The sequence below is a fragment of the Thalassophryne amazonica genome, chromosome 11 (assembly GCF_902500255.1).
Source record: "Thalassophryne amazonica chromosome 11, fThaAma1.1, whole genome shotgun sequence".
NCBI classification, from domain to species: domain Eukaryota; kingdom Metazoa; phylum Chordata; class Actinopteri; order Batrachoidiformes; family Batrachoididae; genus Thalassophryne; species Thalassophryne amazonica.
This window is the reverse complement of record NC_047113.1, coordinates 5,669,727-5,687,343: the sequence shown is the minus strand read 5'-3', so window position 1 is coordinate 5,687,343 and position 17,617 is coordinate 5,669,727. Positions and strand designations below refer to the sequence as shown.

The following is a 17,617-nucleotide window of genomic DNA, read 5'->3' as shown; positions in this document are numbered from 1 at the left end:
TCTTCATGAAGTTAGATGCAAAAATGTTGAAATTGGCCCGATCCTGCAATCATAAAGAATCCTTAAAAAAATGACTGGATCTGGATCGTGTTCTGGATCATTACAAAAATTTAATCACGTCTAAGTTAGGCCAAGATACACCCCTGGTAAAACTTTTTTGAGTAATCCTGCTAACAAACCAACCAACTAACCAACCAACAAACAAATGGACGCGACCGAAAACATAACCTCCATGGCGGAGGTAGTCGGGCGCAAACATGGTATAGAGCCCGTTTACGTGTTTACCAACAAAAACCAGGTCTGTAGTCCAGCTATGTCTAGCACTGTACAAAGAGCGCAACATTCAGGTACACCTGACATAAGGGGCTTCGCAAAGTACCTTCACTCTGCTTCCACATATTGTCACCAATCACTGACAACACTGTAGTATTAATATTGTGGTGTATTAAAAATAATAGGCAAAATTAAAAAAAAGGGAAGAGCAAGGGAAAAAAATACTTGGAGGAAAAGCATAAGGTGCACTGACACTTGCACGCACGTTGTCATGATGATCCCAGCCTCTGTGATCCCAGCTGGATGCCATGCTTTGTTCCACCACCTGCCGCATGCTCTTTGTTGAACGCTGTGTATATAAAATAATTATTTTGTAGCATCGCTTCTTGAATCACAGAGGATTGCTCCAGCAGTGCCATTCACGCACGCACACTGAATAAGCTGGAGAAAGCATTTGGAGCCATCTAAAAAGGATAATTATTTGTCATGTTTACATTGTCATGGCTTGGTAAAACAGCTGCACTTTCTTTCCTTCTTGTGTGCAGTTTTTAAAGTATGTTTATGATAGATTTAACATCTTGTTATAATCCCTCAGACAAGTTGCGCTCTTATGCCATCCGCTGACATCACCACTCGCTCTGTTCACTACTTCTTTACTCCACTTGATGAGCTGCATGTCATGTCGGTGAGCAGATTGCGCCACGTAGCACAACATTTATGCGTGAAGGATTTTCTAAACATTTCAAAATCCTCTTTCTGCAATTGCATGTGCCGGCGCATCTCTCATGTTCAGTCTACACCTGTTAAAGATAACTTTACTCTCCTGCACGACACAGGTCATGCAAGTGCATGAATCAGTGTCAGCGCACCTATACTCGTCTTTATCACGCATGTTCTAAATTCAAAAATGAATTAAAGTATTTTGAAGACTGGGAATTATCTAAATGTTTCAGGGAAAATTTAAATAATTTAACTTGTATTAAACTTGATGCTCTTGAATGTTCAGAATGAATCTATGTATGAAGGTCTACTGTCTGTGACTAAGGCTGAATCTCAATGCTACCTCAGCCCTTCCCTTACCCCTTCCACTCTGTTTTGCACGGTCACGACAGACAGAGGGGTGTCTCAATTCTCTTTGGAGTGAGGCGGAGGGGAAGGCGGAGGGCTACAAACCCCTCCACAACCCCTGCACACTCCGTTTGGAGGGGTAGGAGGAGCTTACTGCTGTCTCCGAAAAGACAAACACAGCGCCGAAAGAGCCACACAAATGAAGCGGCTTTTATTACAAATTACACTGTTTAGAAAGTTATAACTTGCCAAAAAACTTTACAGGCAGTTGCCTATGACAGCAACGTGTATGCTGCTGGATGCATGTTGTATATACTGTCGTTCTGAAGAATATCGTAACTTTGCTCGTGCGCTGAGGTGTTAAAATGCACATACACACGAACGCTACGATAAGACACTTTTATATCTCACAATGGAGAAAATCATGATAAAGGACAAGCACGTTAATTTGTATGTTCATAAATCTTTGGATAATATCGATCCCTGCTGTTGGATTTCAAGGTCTGTAACGTGTGTGTATTTTGTAAACAAACAGGAGCCCTGAACACACTCGTCTCCTAATATACTTTCAGGCACAAAATGAGGAGAAGTTTCATCAATGGGAGTAAGTTGGAAAATATATACACACACATGTATATGTGTAACATAACCTGATGTCCTAACAGACTGATATTATTTGTCAAAGAAATTTCTAAAGGAAATAGGACTGGATGCAAAAAAATGGGAGAATTTGAAAAAGAAATATAAGGTTAACAGAACTAGATGCAGCCCATAACATACATACAGGTGCTGATCATATAATTAGAATATCATGAAAAAGTTGATTTATGTCAGTAATTCCATTCAAAAAGTGAAACTTGTATAATGTATACATTCATTCCACACAGACTGATATATTTCAAGTGTTTATTTATTTTAATTACTAATTAATTAATTACTAATCAATCAATTAATGATTAAACAAAATATTAATTATTACTAATACTGACTGATTATTATTAGTATTAACATTAATCAATTACTTATTAATTATTAATACTATTAATTATTATTATTATTATAAATTACAAATTAATTAAATTAATTAACATGACATGATTGTGATGCGTGAAGAAATCTGCGACTTCTTCTATTTCTTTGCATTTACGCAGAAAGGCAAGAAAATAAAAAGAGCAAACAGGCCACTGCAACAAGTTGCATTTCGGTTGCCATGTTAACAAACAGTGAAGACGGCAGTTTGACACCAGCAGGTTTTTTTTTCTCCTAAGGCGGAGGGGTGTCTCAATTCATAGGGCTAGAGGCATACTACTTCGCCTTACCCCTTCTTTTAAAGGGGTAGGCGTAGGGGTAGGGCCAAGGGGAAAAGGTACAAAAGAGAATTGAGATTGGGGGTAAGTGTATCCATAATAAAACTCCATGGGGAAAAATAGCAGATCATCATCATACAAAAACATTTCACTGAACAAATGAAGATTATTGTGGTTTGTGTTGAGTTCACATACTTGAATCAGCTTCCAACCTGAACTCTTATCACAAGAGAAATGAGCTGTTATTTCCTGTGTTATATTGACATTTGTGTGTTTCTTTAATGATTTACCTCAAAGACAAGAGTAACAGCGCAGAGGGACTGCTACATATGTTCTTACTATTTATCCGGAAAAATGAAAACAATATTTATAAACTTGAGAGGACATACATCAGTCTGCCGGGAAAATAAAATTCAAGTTTTCACTTCAGAAACATTTTACTCAACAGGAACAATTAACAGCCTCGTGTGTGAAGGCACACTGCTTCTCCCTTGGGGAGATGCTCCACCCATAATCTCTTAATTTTTATTAACCAAGCATCCATGGATAAACTACAGTTACTGGTCTTTTTTATATGAACACTCAAGCAAATAAAAACCTTCACCTTGCTTCAGGCTTCACGCTCCAACAGGCTGGAGTTAATTAATCCTTTAACAAGATAGTCGTCCTGTCACTTGCATCTGCTTCCTCGATATCATGGCTCCGGGTGCCCGGGGCGTACCTGTTCAAAGGGAACGGCAGATGCCACTCTGGCTGATGTCATATTCAGACTACAAAATGTCCATCACTAATGAACACAGTAAATCTAACGCTTTTGCAAACAGCGCCAGCATTGTGCAGGCATTACCTCAGCATAACTAGGAAAGTGCACTGGGACAACTGTCCACTGTGCAAGTTCATTTTGTATTCACTTTTAAAATCTGGGACACTGACTAACTTATACTGTCATGTTCAGATGTTTGATTTTAATGTGGTTACACAAAACGCAAATAAAATCATCAGGCAGAATGTTCAGCATATGAACAAACAAGCCAAAAGTGATATTATTGCATATTTAGAATTTTGTGTAAACCTTTTATATTACATCATTTATGGGGAGACACGTCAGCAATGTACCATGATTTGAACTGTACCATGACCTAACAACTATGATTTATACCGAACTGTGAGGGGGCTGTACCACTGCACTCCGTTTTAAACTGAAGGAACAGAAAGTCACTAGTCAAAGTATGAATGGAAAGTACACAAATACAGTGGTCCCTCGCAATAACGCGGTTCACCTTTCGCGGCCTCGCAGTTTCGCTGATTTTTTTAGTCCAATTTTGCATGCTTTTTTTTTTTTTTTTTTTTTTTACAGCGCATTGTATTCTGCGTCCTCATCAAGCAGGCCGGTTGCGGCATCACGAAGGGAGAGCACGTGCATTGTGTTCTGCGTGTCTGTTTAAAAGAATCTTCTCGCCCAGAACAAAAAAGAGCGCCAACAACTACCCATAACTATGTTCTTCACTCAGAAAAAGACACCTGCACCGAGGTGTCACTCAGTGGAAAAAGACGCGACAGCGGAGCGGCGCCATGATGAAGAGGCGCTATCAGAGGAACTGTGAAATAGTGCTGGGCGGTATACCGGTTCATACCGAATACCGGTGTTTTTTGTTTTCTATGATATGAATTTTAGAAATACCTCCATACCAGTGAGTGCGTTGCGTAGAGCGGCGGAACGCCGTGCCCACAGGGCATTGTTTGAGTGGTGACAGTTTAGCGATTAAACCAAACAAGCAGCACGAGTACAGTCCCTGTAGAGTGAACGGATGTTTAGCGGTGAGCATAATGGCAAAACAGGGGGAAAGTTCTGAAACTGAACAACCAGAACGAGAAACTGAAACGGAAGAACTTGTACCGAAACGAGGAGCTGTGTCCGTTGTTTGGAAGTACTTTGGGTTTAAAAAGTCAGATGTCGACCAAACTACAACACTATGCAAATGCTGTCGCGCTAAAGTTGTAGCAGGAGGAGGAAACATGAGCAATTTACTCCACCACCTCAGCCGCAAACATGTCCTGGAATATCAGGAATGTAAACTACGAGCTTCGTCCTCTTCGTCTGCAGGTAAAGTTAAAGTAAGCGGCACACCTTTTCTGTTTATGTTATTTATTTATTTATGGATGATTCCTTACTGAATGTTCAGGGAATAAAGAAGTTTTACTTCAGTTACTTTGGAGTTACTAAGTTTACTTTGGAGTTACATGAGTCATATAGTTTACATAGTTTACATTGTTTTCGAAAGATGTTTAAGTTGGAAAACTTGCATAATAAAAAGGTCTATTTTGACTATAACAATCAAGCATTCTGATTCCTCTTCATTAATACTAGTGTGGACATTTATTTTTCTACAATATTCACTCCTCTTAACAGTAGAATACGCCATTCCAAGCCATTTTATTGCAGTAATTATTCTCTAAATCATTAGAAAATAAGGCAAACACCCAGTTGTGCTTGAAAAGAAAAAATACTGTCAAATACCGTGAAACCGATATAATTGAGAAAAATACCGTGATATACATTTTTGGTCATACCGCCCAGCACTACTGTGAAATACTGGTCAGTCACTATTAACAATTTGTTATGTGTCCAACCTCGTAGGTTGATTGTTAAAATTAAATTTGTTAGTTCTAAAAGCCATCATGATTATTTATATGAAAACGTTCTATTTTTATTTCTCAAACAAATGTTTGGGCCTGAAAACAGGTTGGTCTTATTTTTCTACTAAGGTTTGAATTTTGAGAGTGTTTACACACGACAGAAAAGAGAGAAAATGTTAATGCCTGTTTGAGAAAAGTGTGTAGTGAGGGGTTTGACAGCCTTAAAAAGTCTATAATAATTGTAAAAAATAATGCTGACTACTTTGCGGATTTCGCCTATTGCGGGTTATTTTTAGAATGTAACTCCCGCGATAAACGAGGGACCACTTTTTAAAATTTAATTAAAACTGAAAATCAATAAAGAAGCCTGTTCAGTGGCAATGATTTCAACACCATCCACAAACTTTGTAAAGGCCGCAAAACTAATGGATCGTCTACTTTCTTTGCGGTCCCTCTGCAGATATTTATATTTGGTGTTACAACAAGTTATTATTATTATGTCTTCATAGATAATTGGCAAAGCTTCTGGGGAAAAGCTGGTCTTGTTAGGAGAGACGGCATCCATCCCACTTTGGATGGAGCAGCTCTCATTTCTAGAAATCTGGCCAATTTTCTTAAATCCTCCAAACCGTGACTATCCAGGGTTGGGACCAGGAAGCAGAGTTGTAGTCTTACACACCTCTCTGCAGCTTCTCTCCCCCTGCCATCCCCTCATTACCCCATCCCCGTAGAGACGGTGCCTGCTCCCAGACCACCAATAACCAGTAAAAATCTATTTAAGCATAAAAACTCAAAAAGAAAAAATAATATAGCACCTTCAACTGCACCACAGACTAAAACAGTTAAATGTGGTCTATTAAACATTAGGTCTCTCTCTTCTAAGTCCCTGTTGGTAAATGATATAATAATTGATCAACATATTGATTTATTCTGCCTTACAGAAACCTGGTTACAGCAGGATGAATATGTTAGTTTAAATGAGTCAACACCCCCGAGTCACACTAACTGCCAGAATGCTCGTAGCACGGGCCGAGGCGGAGGATTAGCAGCAATCTTCCATTCCAGCTTATTAATTAATCAAAAACCCAGACAGAGCTTTAATTCATTTGAAAGCTTGACTCTTAGTCTTGTCCATCCAAATTGGAAGTCCCAAAAAACAGTTTTATTTTGTTATTATCTATCGTCCACCTGGTCGTTACTGTGAGTTTCTCTGTGAATTTTCAGACCTTTTGTCTGACTTAGTGCTTAGCTCAGATAAGATAATTATAGTGGGCGATTTTAACATCCCCACAGATGCTGAGAATGACAGCCTCAACACTGCATTTAATCTATTATTAGACTCTACTGGATTTGCTCAAAAAGTAAATGAGTCCACCCACCACTTTAATCATATCTTAGATCTTGTTCTGACTTATGGTATGGAAATAGAAGACTTAACAGTATTCCCTGAAAACTCCCTTCTGTCTGATCATTTCTTAATAACATTTACATTTACTCTGATGGACTACCCAGCAGTGGGGAATAAGTTTCATTACACTAGAAGTCTTTCAGAAAGCGCTGTAACTAGGTTTAAGGATATGATTCCTTCTTTATGTTCTCTAATGCCATATACCAACACAGTGCAGAGTAGCTACCTAAACTCTGTAAGTGAGATAGAGTATCTCGTCAATAGTTTTACATCCTCACTGAAGACAACTTTGGATGCTGTAGCTCCTCTGAAAAAGAGAGCTTTAAATCAGAAGTGCCTGACTCCGTGGTATAACTCACAAACTCGTAGCTTAAAGCAGATAACCCGTAAGTTGGAGAGGAAATGGTGTCTCACTAATTTAGAAGATCTTCACTTAGCCTGGAAAAAGAGTCTGTTGCTCTATAAAAAAGCCCTCCGTAAAGCTAGGACATCTTTCTACTCATCACTAATTGAAGAAAATAAGAACCCCAGGTTTCTTTTCAGCACTGTAGCCAGGCTAACAAAGAGTCAGAGCTCTATTGAGCTGAGTATTCCATTAACTTTAACTAGTAATGACTTCATGACTTTCTTTGCTAACAAAATTTTAACTATTAGAGAAAAAATTACTCATAACCATCCCAAAGACGTATCGTTATCTTTGGCTGCTTTCAGTGATGCCGGTATTTGGTTAGACTCTTTCTCTCCGATTGTTCTGTCTGAGTTATTTTCATTAGTTACTTCATCCAAACCATCAACATGTTTATTAGACCCCATTCCTACCAGGCTGCTCAAGGAAGCCCTACCATTATTTAATGCTTCGATCTTAAATATGATCAATCTATCTTTATTAGTTGGCTATGTACCACAGGCTTTTAAGGTGGCAGTAATTAAACCATTACTTAAAAAGCCATCACTTGACCCAGCTATCTTAGCTAATTATAGGCCAATCTCCAACCTTCCTTTTCTCTCAAAAATTCTTGAAAGGGTAGTTGTAAAACAGCTAACTGATCATCTGCAGAGGAATGGTCTATTTGAAGAGTTTCAGTCAGGTTTTAGAATTCATCATAGTACAGAAACAGCATTAGTGTAGGTCACAAATGATCTTCTTATGGCCTCGGACAGTGGACTCATCTCTGTGCTTGTTCTGTTAGACCTCAGTGCTGCTTTTGATACTGTTGACCATAAAATTTTATTACAGAGATTAGAGCATGCCATAGGTATTAAAGGCACTGCGCTGCGGTGGTTTGAATCATATTTGTCTAATAGATTACAATTTGTTCATGTAAATGGGGAATCTTCTTCACAGACTAAAGTTAATTATGGAGTTCCACAAGGTTCTGTGCTAGGACCAATTTTATTCACTTTATACATGCTTCCCTTAGGTAGTATTATTAGACGGTATTGCTTAAATTTTCATTGTTACGCAGATGATACCCAGCTTTATCTATCCATGAAGCCAGAGGACACACACCAATTAGCGAAACTGCAGGATTGTCTTATAGACATAAAGACATGGATGACCTCTAATTTCCTGCTTTTAAACTCAGATAAAACTGAAGTTATTGTACTTGGCCCCACAAATCTTAGAAACATGGTGTCTAACCAGATCCTTACTCTGGATGGCATTACCCTGACCTCTAGTAATACTGTGAGAAATCTTGGAGTCATTTTTGATCAGGATATGTCATTCAAAGCGCATATTAAACAAATATGTAGGACTGCTTTTTTGCATTTACGCAATATCTCTAAAATCAGAAAGGTCTTGTCTCAGAGTGATGCTGAAAAACTAATTCATGCATTTATTTCCTCTAGGCTGGACTATTGTAATTCATTATTATCAGGTTGTCCTAAAAGTTCCCTAAAAAGTCTTCAGTTAATTCAAAATGCTGCAGCTAGAGTACTGACGGGGACTAGAAGGAGACAGCATATCTCACCCATATTGGCCTCTCTTCATTGGCTTCCTGTTAATTCTAGAATAGAATTTAAAATTCTTCTTCTTACTTATAAGGTTTTGAATAATCAGGTCCCATCTTATCTTAGGGACCTCGTAGTACCATATCACCCCAATAGAGCGCTTCGCTCTCAGACTGCAGGCTTACTTGTAGTTCCTAGGGTTTGTAAGAGTAGAATGGGAGGCAGAGCCTTCAGCTTTCAGGCTCCTCTCCTGTGGAACCAGCTCCCAATTCAGATCAGGGAGACAGACACCCTCTCTACTTTTAAGATTAGGCTTAAAACTTTCCTTTTTGCTAAAGCTTATAGTTAGGGCTGGATCAGGTGACCCTGAACCATCCCTTAGTTATGCTGCTATAGACGTAGACTGCTGGGGGGTTCCCATGATGCACTGTTTCTTTCTCTTTTTGCTCTGTATGCACCACTCTGCATTTAATCATTAGTGATCGATCTCTGCTCCCCTCCACAGCATGTCTTTTTCCTGGTTCTCTCCCTCAGCCCCAACCAGTCCCAGCAGAAGACTGCCCCTCCCTGAGCCTGGTTCTGCTGGAGGTTTCTTCCTGTTAAAAGGGAGTTTTTCCTTCCCACTGTAGCCAAGTGCTTGCTCACAGGGGGTCATTTTGACCGTTGGGGTTTTACATAATTATTGTATGGCCTTGCCTTACAATATAAAGCGCCTTGGGGCAACTGTTTGTTGTGATTTGGCGCTATATAAAAAAATTGATTGATTGAATTGATTGATGTTTGGTATTAAAGCTTTCAGCTGTGAGCAACTTTATCTTTCACCAAATCAAAATGCAGCTGGGTGTAGAATCCCCCTTAACTGCACTTTACATGGATTAATTGCAACATTCAGCTCTGAGCCACCTTTGGCCGGCCACTTTACAGAACCCTGCTCTTATCCAGGCGCTCTCTGTCCTGACTGATAGCTCAGGACTTCTCACAGACTTTCAAGAGGAAAGGATTATCTCCTCACACACTTTGCAGGTGAACTTGCCAGCAATGATGCACTCATCAATCAAAGTAAAGTCTTTTAAAAGAGATATTTCCCCCAATTTGACTTTGTATACACAATAAGACAACATATTGCACAGAAAACTGTTGAATGCAGAGGTGGGACGAAGTCACCAGCAAGTCACTCTCAAGTCGTGCATCGGCAAGTCACAAGTCACAAGTCAAGTCTCAAGTCATAATGACCACCAATTGGTGCAAGCTGACTTCAGACTTGTGACTTGAGACTTGCCAATTCACAACTTGACAGTGACTGCGTCCCATCTCTGGTTGAATGCAACATTTATTATTGGTGAGTTTGTTGGTTACTTATTTCCAATTCACTCTTTAACATCTATAATGTCAGGAAATACTGAAAAACATCAGTCACAATATCTTTCGGAGCCTTGCGTTGTGGGATCATTGGTCAAACCCAAAAATGTTGTCAATAATACACTCAACAAAAATATAAACGCAACACTTTTGGTTTTGTTCCCATTTTGTATGAGATGAACTCAAAGATCTAAAACTTTTTCCACATACACAATATCACCATTTCCCTTAAATATTGTTCACAAACCAGTCTAAATCTGTGATAGTGAGCACTTCTCCTTTGCTGAGATAATCCATCCCACCTCACAGGTGTGCCATATCAAGATGCTGATTAGACACCATGATTAGTGCACAGGTGTGCCTTAGACTGCCCACAATAAAAGGCCACTCTGAAAGGTGCAGTTTTATCACACAGCACAATGCCACAGATGTCGCAAGATTTGAGGGAGCGTACAATTGGCATGCTGACATCAGGAATGTCAACCAGAGCTGTTGCTCGTGTATTGAATGTTCATTTCTCTACCATAAGCCGTCTCCAAAGGCGTTTCAGAGAATTTGGCAGTACATCCAACCAGCCTCACAACCGCAGACCACGTGTAACCACACCAGCCCAGGACCTCCACATCCAGCATGTTCACCTCCAAGATCGTCTGAGACCAACCACTCGGACAGCTGCTGAAACAATCGGTTTGCATAACCAAAGAATTTCTGCACAAACTGTCAGAAACCGTCTCAGGGAAGCTCATCTGCATGCTCGTCATCCTCATCGGGGTCTCGACCTGACTCCAGTTCGTCGTCGTAACCGACTTGAGTGGGCAAATGCTCACATTCGCTGGCGTTTGGCACGTTGGAGAGGTGTTCTCTTCACGGATGAATCCCGGTTCACACTGTCCAGGGCAGATGGCAGACAGTGTGTGTGGCGTCGTGTGGGTGAGCGGTTTTCTGATGTCAATGTTGTGGATCGAGTGGCCCATGGTGGCAGTGGGGTTATGGTATGGGCAGGCGTCGTTATGGACGAAGAACACAGGTGAATTTTATTGATGGCATTTTGAATGCACAGAGATACCATGACGAGATCCTGAGGCCCATTGTTGTGCCATACATCCAAGAACATCACCTCATGTTGCAGCAGGATAATGCACAGCCCCATGTTGCAAGGATCTGTACACAATTCTGGGAAGCTGAAAATGTCCCAGTTCTTGCATGGCCGGCATACTCACCGGACATGTCAGCCATTGAGCATGTTTGGGATGCTCTGGACCAGCGTATACGACAGCGTGTACCAGTTCCTACCAATATCCAGCAACTTCACACAGCCATTGAAGAGGAGTGGACCAACATTCCACAGGCCACAATTGACAACCTGATCAACTCTATGCGAAGGAGATGTGTTGCACTGCATGAGGGAAATGGTGGTCACACCAGATACTGACTGGTATCCCCCCCCAATAAAACAAAACTGCACCTTTCAGAGTGGCCTTTTATTGTGGGCAGTCTAAGGCACACCTGTGCACTAATCATGGTGTCTAATCAGCATCTTGATATGGCACACCTGTGAGGTGGGATGGATTATCTCAGCAAAGGAGAAGTGCTCACTATCACAGATTTAGACTGGTTTGTGAACAATATTTGAGGGAAATGGTGATATTGTGTATGTGGAAAAAGTTTTAGATCTTTGAGTTCATCTCATACAAAATGGGAGCAAAACCAAAAGTGTTGCATTTATATTTTTGTTGAGTGTAACAACGATATGAAATAAAACATGATGGAAATTCTCATGTTTGAGAAATTAGAACAAGTGAATAATTGTCATTTCTGTATTGTGAATATGTTTATTAACAAACCCACGGTCCTTCCTGGGGTGAAATTTCATTGGATTAAAAAAACAAAACAAAACAAAAAAACAGTGTTGCATTTTAATTTTAACAAACTGCACAAAGACATTAAAATAACTGAACAGCTTTACATTGGATTTTGTTTCAAGAATAGAGACAGTGAAGTTTAATATTTTATCAAGATTTTTATATTTTTTTATGGCACTGCCCATTATAATTCCAGACTCACATTTTAATACTTGGAACAAACTAATTTCACGTTTTATATGGGCAAGTGCCAGACCAAGGGTTAAATTTAAAACACTCCAAATATGTAAAGAAAGTGGTGGCTTGGCTGTTCCTAATCTGAAATATTATTATTTTGCAGCCCAATTAAGAAATATAGCATGTTGGTGTTCTCCTAAATCTGAAACCGGATGGAAACAAATTGAGATAGATTTAGAGCCTATACCACCAATGGCGTTATTGGGAGACAGTATGAACAAGCCAAATAGCAAAAACTGTATTGTAAAGAACACTTTATTTATATAGCATAGAATAATCAGAAAATATAATTTGTTGAAGACAGTTGGCATTTTGGTCTGGCCCTCCTTCTTTTCATGGTTTCAACCAGGCAAGTTGGATTCCACATTCTCAACTTGGAAAGAAAAAAGTTTATCAGCTCTGTGTACATTTATTGAGGGAAATACTTTTAAATCTTTCGGAAAACTGAAAGTAGAATTTAATTTGGATAATTCAGACTTATTCATATATCTGCAGGTTCATCATTTTTATAATGTTGAAATTAAATCTGATGACCCCAGCACAAATAATGCTTTTTTGAAAGTATTCACAGACGCTTATAAACTTTTATCTAGTAAAACAGTATCCAAACTTTATAGAGGGCTGCAAAAACAAAAAGGTAATAACACATTTTATATAAAATCTAAATGGGAAGAAGAACTCCAGCATTGTCCTGTTAGAGGGTGATTGGCTCAAGATGTGCAATACACAACAAACCACAACAAGCTCCAAAAGGTGGAGGGAATTTGGGTGGAAGTGCCTCATGTGTTTCTTCATTACTCCTCAAATTACAGCTAAAGTACAAGGGTTTGATCAGCCGTGTTGGAGACAATGTGGTCACTCAAATGCCAATCACTCTCACATTTTTTGGACATGTACAAAATTAAAACCTTTCTGGGACAATGTATTTGAAACAACACAAAGTATTTTCTCATATGCAATTCTCAGGGATCCCTAAATCTATCTCCTGGGCCTTCTAAGAGGTTTTTCAGAAAAAGGACATGTACCTTTTTAAAGTTTTGTCAGTTGCATCGAAAAAAGCTATCACAAGGAACTGGATTAAACCTGACCCTCCAAGTCTTAATCACTGGCTGGACATTAAAGAAGAAATCTACATTATGGAGAAACTGACCTTTTCTCTTAGACTTAAAGGACATGACTGTTTGTTTTGTTACTGCAAAAACTCCAATAAAAAAAATAAGTATTAAAAAAATAAATAAATAACTGAACAGCTAAATACTGGAGCAGCTGTGTCACAAAAGATATGAACAGCACGCTGCAAAACTAGAGAAAAAAAAAGATACGCATTACAGATCACACAAAATTAATGTTCGCCACTATGCCTTACAAAATTTGTGGCTCTTAATCTGTGGATATTTATTTGCATTAGTTTTACTAGTTGTTGGGCAGCATGTCTCATGGCCATATTCTTGTTTATTTGATAACTTAACCCTCTGGGGCAGATGCCATCATATACGACGGCTGGGACCAAGCTTTACTAAATTATAAATAACTTTTTAATGATATGAGATAGAAACTTACTTTTTTTTGCTGAAACGTTAACTCCGGACTTTCAATCCACCGTCGGCCATCTTTGTACTCCTCATAGAAGCTGTGTGATGATGTACACAATGTGAGTGTCCAATCGGAATTGGTTCACCGTCACATGGTTTTCCAAAATCTAATTGTAGGGCAGATTTACCTCACGCGATAAACCAAAGATCGTTTTCAGGAGTGATATCTTACTAGCTGGCCCATTTGAATAGCCCCTAACTCCTCCAATGTGCCCTGCGCCATTACGCACAGCGAAAGTGAAAGCAGACAGAGAGCCTTGCTGACAATCTCACATGCTCAAACAAAGAGTGTGTAACTATCAGGATTGCTCCACTAGTTTGCATTTGAATGTTACTGGATTACTCTGTGGCTCTCTCCCTCTGGCGTAAAGCACTGTTTACCATATCAGTGGGGTGAGGGAGAGGGGCCGCTCCTCAGACTGGAGCATAAATGCATAGACCATTTTGTATATATTGTTCAAAATGTGCATGTGTTTATTGTTTGAACTTTTTTGTTGTACAGTCTTTCACACAAGACCTCAAATTACCTTTATAAAGTGTCAAAACAGTTGTTTATTACAGTTTGCTGTTTGTTTTGAATAAATGTGTGTGGAAAATTATTTTTCATTTTACTTTTTCCTTTGTTATTTTTGATTGTAAGCCTTTATTACACTTATAAAACACAACAAAAGCATATACATTATGAAAGAACAGGTTGTCCTGAAAAAAGAGACATAAAACTTGATTGTGGGATGCAGGGAGAGCTGTTAAGAGCAATAATAAAACATTTATGCCAGGCGAGTGAACTGTCCAAAAAAATGCCCTCGGACCCCAGAGGGTTAATATCTTCTCTGGAACACCACGATACATACTGTTTTTTGCTACACAGACAAAACACAGTTTCACTTTTACACATACTGTTTTAGATAATACAACGCAAGCAGTCACCCCATATAAATGTCAAATGCAACAGTTTTCAACCAAACGGCCCACCCATCTGGTTGCGGAGTTGAGGGGCAGGAGGCAGGCAGAGTGCTGTGTGATCAGTTTGCAAGCTGTTTTAGCAACTCTCTGTTTAGTGAAGGCATCTTTCAATACAACATCTAAAACTGAAGTCTGTTTCCTGTCAGTCTTTGTCTTCTGAGTTCGATGCCCATATTAAACCAGGAAAAACCCCTTCACAGTCATCACTGGAGTAAAACCAATGGTGAAAAAAAGCAAAGTGGGTACAGTGTTCTAGCAAGCTGTGCATTTGCAACGCATTGAAATTTGAATGAATAAGAATGTGCGGAATAAAATATTCAGCTGAAAGAGCCCCACACGGCCGTGTTGGCTGCCTCGATGTACGGTACAGTCAGCGTCAGCTCTGCTCCACTCGAACTGCCTCCATAAACCTGCCAGGACGTGTCTGATTTCCAACACAAACTGATACGTAAAGCAATCATCGACTGAATAAAATTATACTGTGAAAAAATATCGCAGGGAGATGAAAGTCAATGTAAGATTCTTCTCATGAATGTAGAAATAACAGGGGATCACAGCCCCAGGAGTAAAGAAATGTTTTTGGAAACCATAGTCACTTTCTAATGTCGTTCAAGTTGCAGATATAAGTTAGTCTCACAGGAGAGATCAAAGTGCTTTGTAAAATTCTTTTGTCATTTCAGTGTTGCTTCAGAATTTCTACACACAGATATAAAATGCTAGCATGGGAAAGACAGAGGCTAGAGCTGCAAAAGCTACTTTTACAAAACTTATGTGCATTAGTGTACACGTCTTTAATTTGAGCAATTATATTCATTACGTGCTCACACACTATTGCTGGGTATTTCCAACAAGATCCTAAAAAGTGCTTGATTATAAAGAGAGCAACTGCCAACTCTGACAACTGGAATCTTAACATCCAATTAAAAGGCGAGTCAGAGGAGAACTACTGCAAAGTTGCAGCTGCAATAATGTTTTGTTTTAAATATGACTGGTGGAATTTAGGAGCATACAAGGATCCTTTCACTAAATCTAGGCACCACCGACTTGTTTAGTTTTCTCCGCCGGCTTCTGGACTTCTGGACTGGCTTCACGGGCTCCTGCTACTTAAGAGGTTTATATTTCATATAGACTTGAGGAGGAAAATTATCTTTAACTTTTTTTTTGTTATTTTTGCTGGATTTTACACAGACTTTGAGGGAGACGTGTGCAAGACTTTCACAAAGTAGTACAACTCACTGACCTGTTGTCCAGCTATGTGCACTGTATATTAAAACAGGTATTATTATAACGAAACAACAATAACATTATAAAACTAGAAGCACTCAGAGAGCGCAAACCTCTGCCAAGGCCATAGAGTCACTGACGTCACACGGAATACCCTTTGGCAAAGAGACTTATTCCACGTCGTTTCACGCATCTACTGTCATGTTTCAGATTCAGTGGGTAACCCTTAGATCTTCAGCAAATGTATTTATAAAGAGAAACTGCATGAACTACACAAGTTTTTTTATTTTCTAATAATTTTATTCAATGAGGAGACACAAATGCTAAATTATTGTTGTGTCGTAACTTAATTTTTGTTCAGCCTTTGTGACCCGTCTTCATGAAGTTAGATGCAAAAATGTTGAAATTGGCCCGATCCTGCAATGATAAAGAATCCTTAAAAACAAAAAAAAATTACTGGATCTGGATCATGTTCCAGATCATTACCAAAATTTAATGACTTCTAAGTTAGGTCAAGATACACCCCTGATAAAAATTTCATTGAAATCTGTTGAGGATTTTTTTGAGTAATCATGCTAACAAACCAACCAACCAACCGACGCGACTGAAAACATAACCTCCTTGGCGGAGGTAAATATAAATAATGGCCATTTCCTTAAGTCGAGAAGCTCATGTTTCTAGATGACTATTGAGCAATAGGCAGGGTTCCACCTAAGCAATGGAATAATGGTGCTGCACCATCATGTTATATGTCAGCGCCATCATGCATTTTCTCAAATGTGTCTCGTTTTTCCCAGGTAATTATTATTCATTTTTTCATGTTGTTACATGTTGTGGAGCTTTCCCAGGCTGCAAGTACCAGTGGTCAGCAAAATCAGACTGTGGAAGGGCTGCGTGTGCACGTGACAGCAGCCTGAGAAAACCTGGGCTGTGGAGCGGAGCTTTTCCACATAAGACACATTAATAAATCAGCTGTGCACCCTGTTGATAAATAGAAGAAAACTCTAATCAAATCTGATAAGAATCAGCCTGATAAAGGAAATTTTTGAATAGTTAAACTTGAGTCACTTAAATTGTGCGTCCTTTCACTTCGTTTGCAAGGTGCAGAGGCGCCAGTAGATCAACACACAGCGCTGTCTGTTAAAAATACACAAACACACTGCTTCGTTTTAAATAGGCATTAGGTCTATTTTGGATGATCAACAGTGTACATCTGTTTCGCTGTGCGGAGTCGACAAGAACTGCCAGCGAACCCTCTTTCTCTTAAAAGAGTTTACTCAGTGTGCCACTTTGTAAAATTCTTGCTTCTGCTGCTATACTGATTAGGTCCTTACACCAGTTACGTGCACGTCTTTGTCTCTGTCCTTTGTGGGAGTGTTACAGTGCCACATACAAACCTGACATATATACTACAGCGCTTTCAGTGGGTTTGTGTGGATTTCTTGAAGCAGTGCCATGTTTACTGAAAACGAAAAAGAAAAAGATCGTATCCATTTCAATGTGGACACGGCCTTAGTCTATTATTTTAGGTAAGATGTAAAACTGAAGTTGCAGGAAATGGTTTCCATTGATATTTGAAAAAGACAAAATGCTAGAGCAGTGGTGTCCAAAGTATTCTAGAAAGGGCCAAAAGGGTGCAGGTTTTCTTTGCAGCCATTGACTCCAGCAGGTTTTATCCACTGATGAACTTGTCGCACCTGCTCAAAGTGACGTTAATCAGTGAAATCACCTGCT

General features: G+C 39.3%; 1 protein-coding gene and 1 long non-coding RNA gene across 2 annotated transcripts in view; both read right to left on the bottom strand.

Moving 5' to 3' along the window:
- gpc4 (glypican 4) overlaps nucleotides 1–17,617 on the bottom strand; it is a 170,592-nt gene that overhangs the window by 68,036 nt on the left and 84,939 nt on the right. The gene's annotated exons all lie outside the window — the stretch shown is intronic.
- LOC117520169 lies at nucleotides 3,745–12,109 on the bottom strand. Its single transcript, XR_004563554.1, has 3 exons — nucleotides 12,100–12,109; nucleotides 8,245–8,255; nucleotides 3,745–3,822 (listed from the first exon to the last, which is right to left on the bottom strand). It is a non-coding gene; the product is annotated as an uncharacterized LOC117520169 (long non-coding RNA).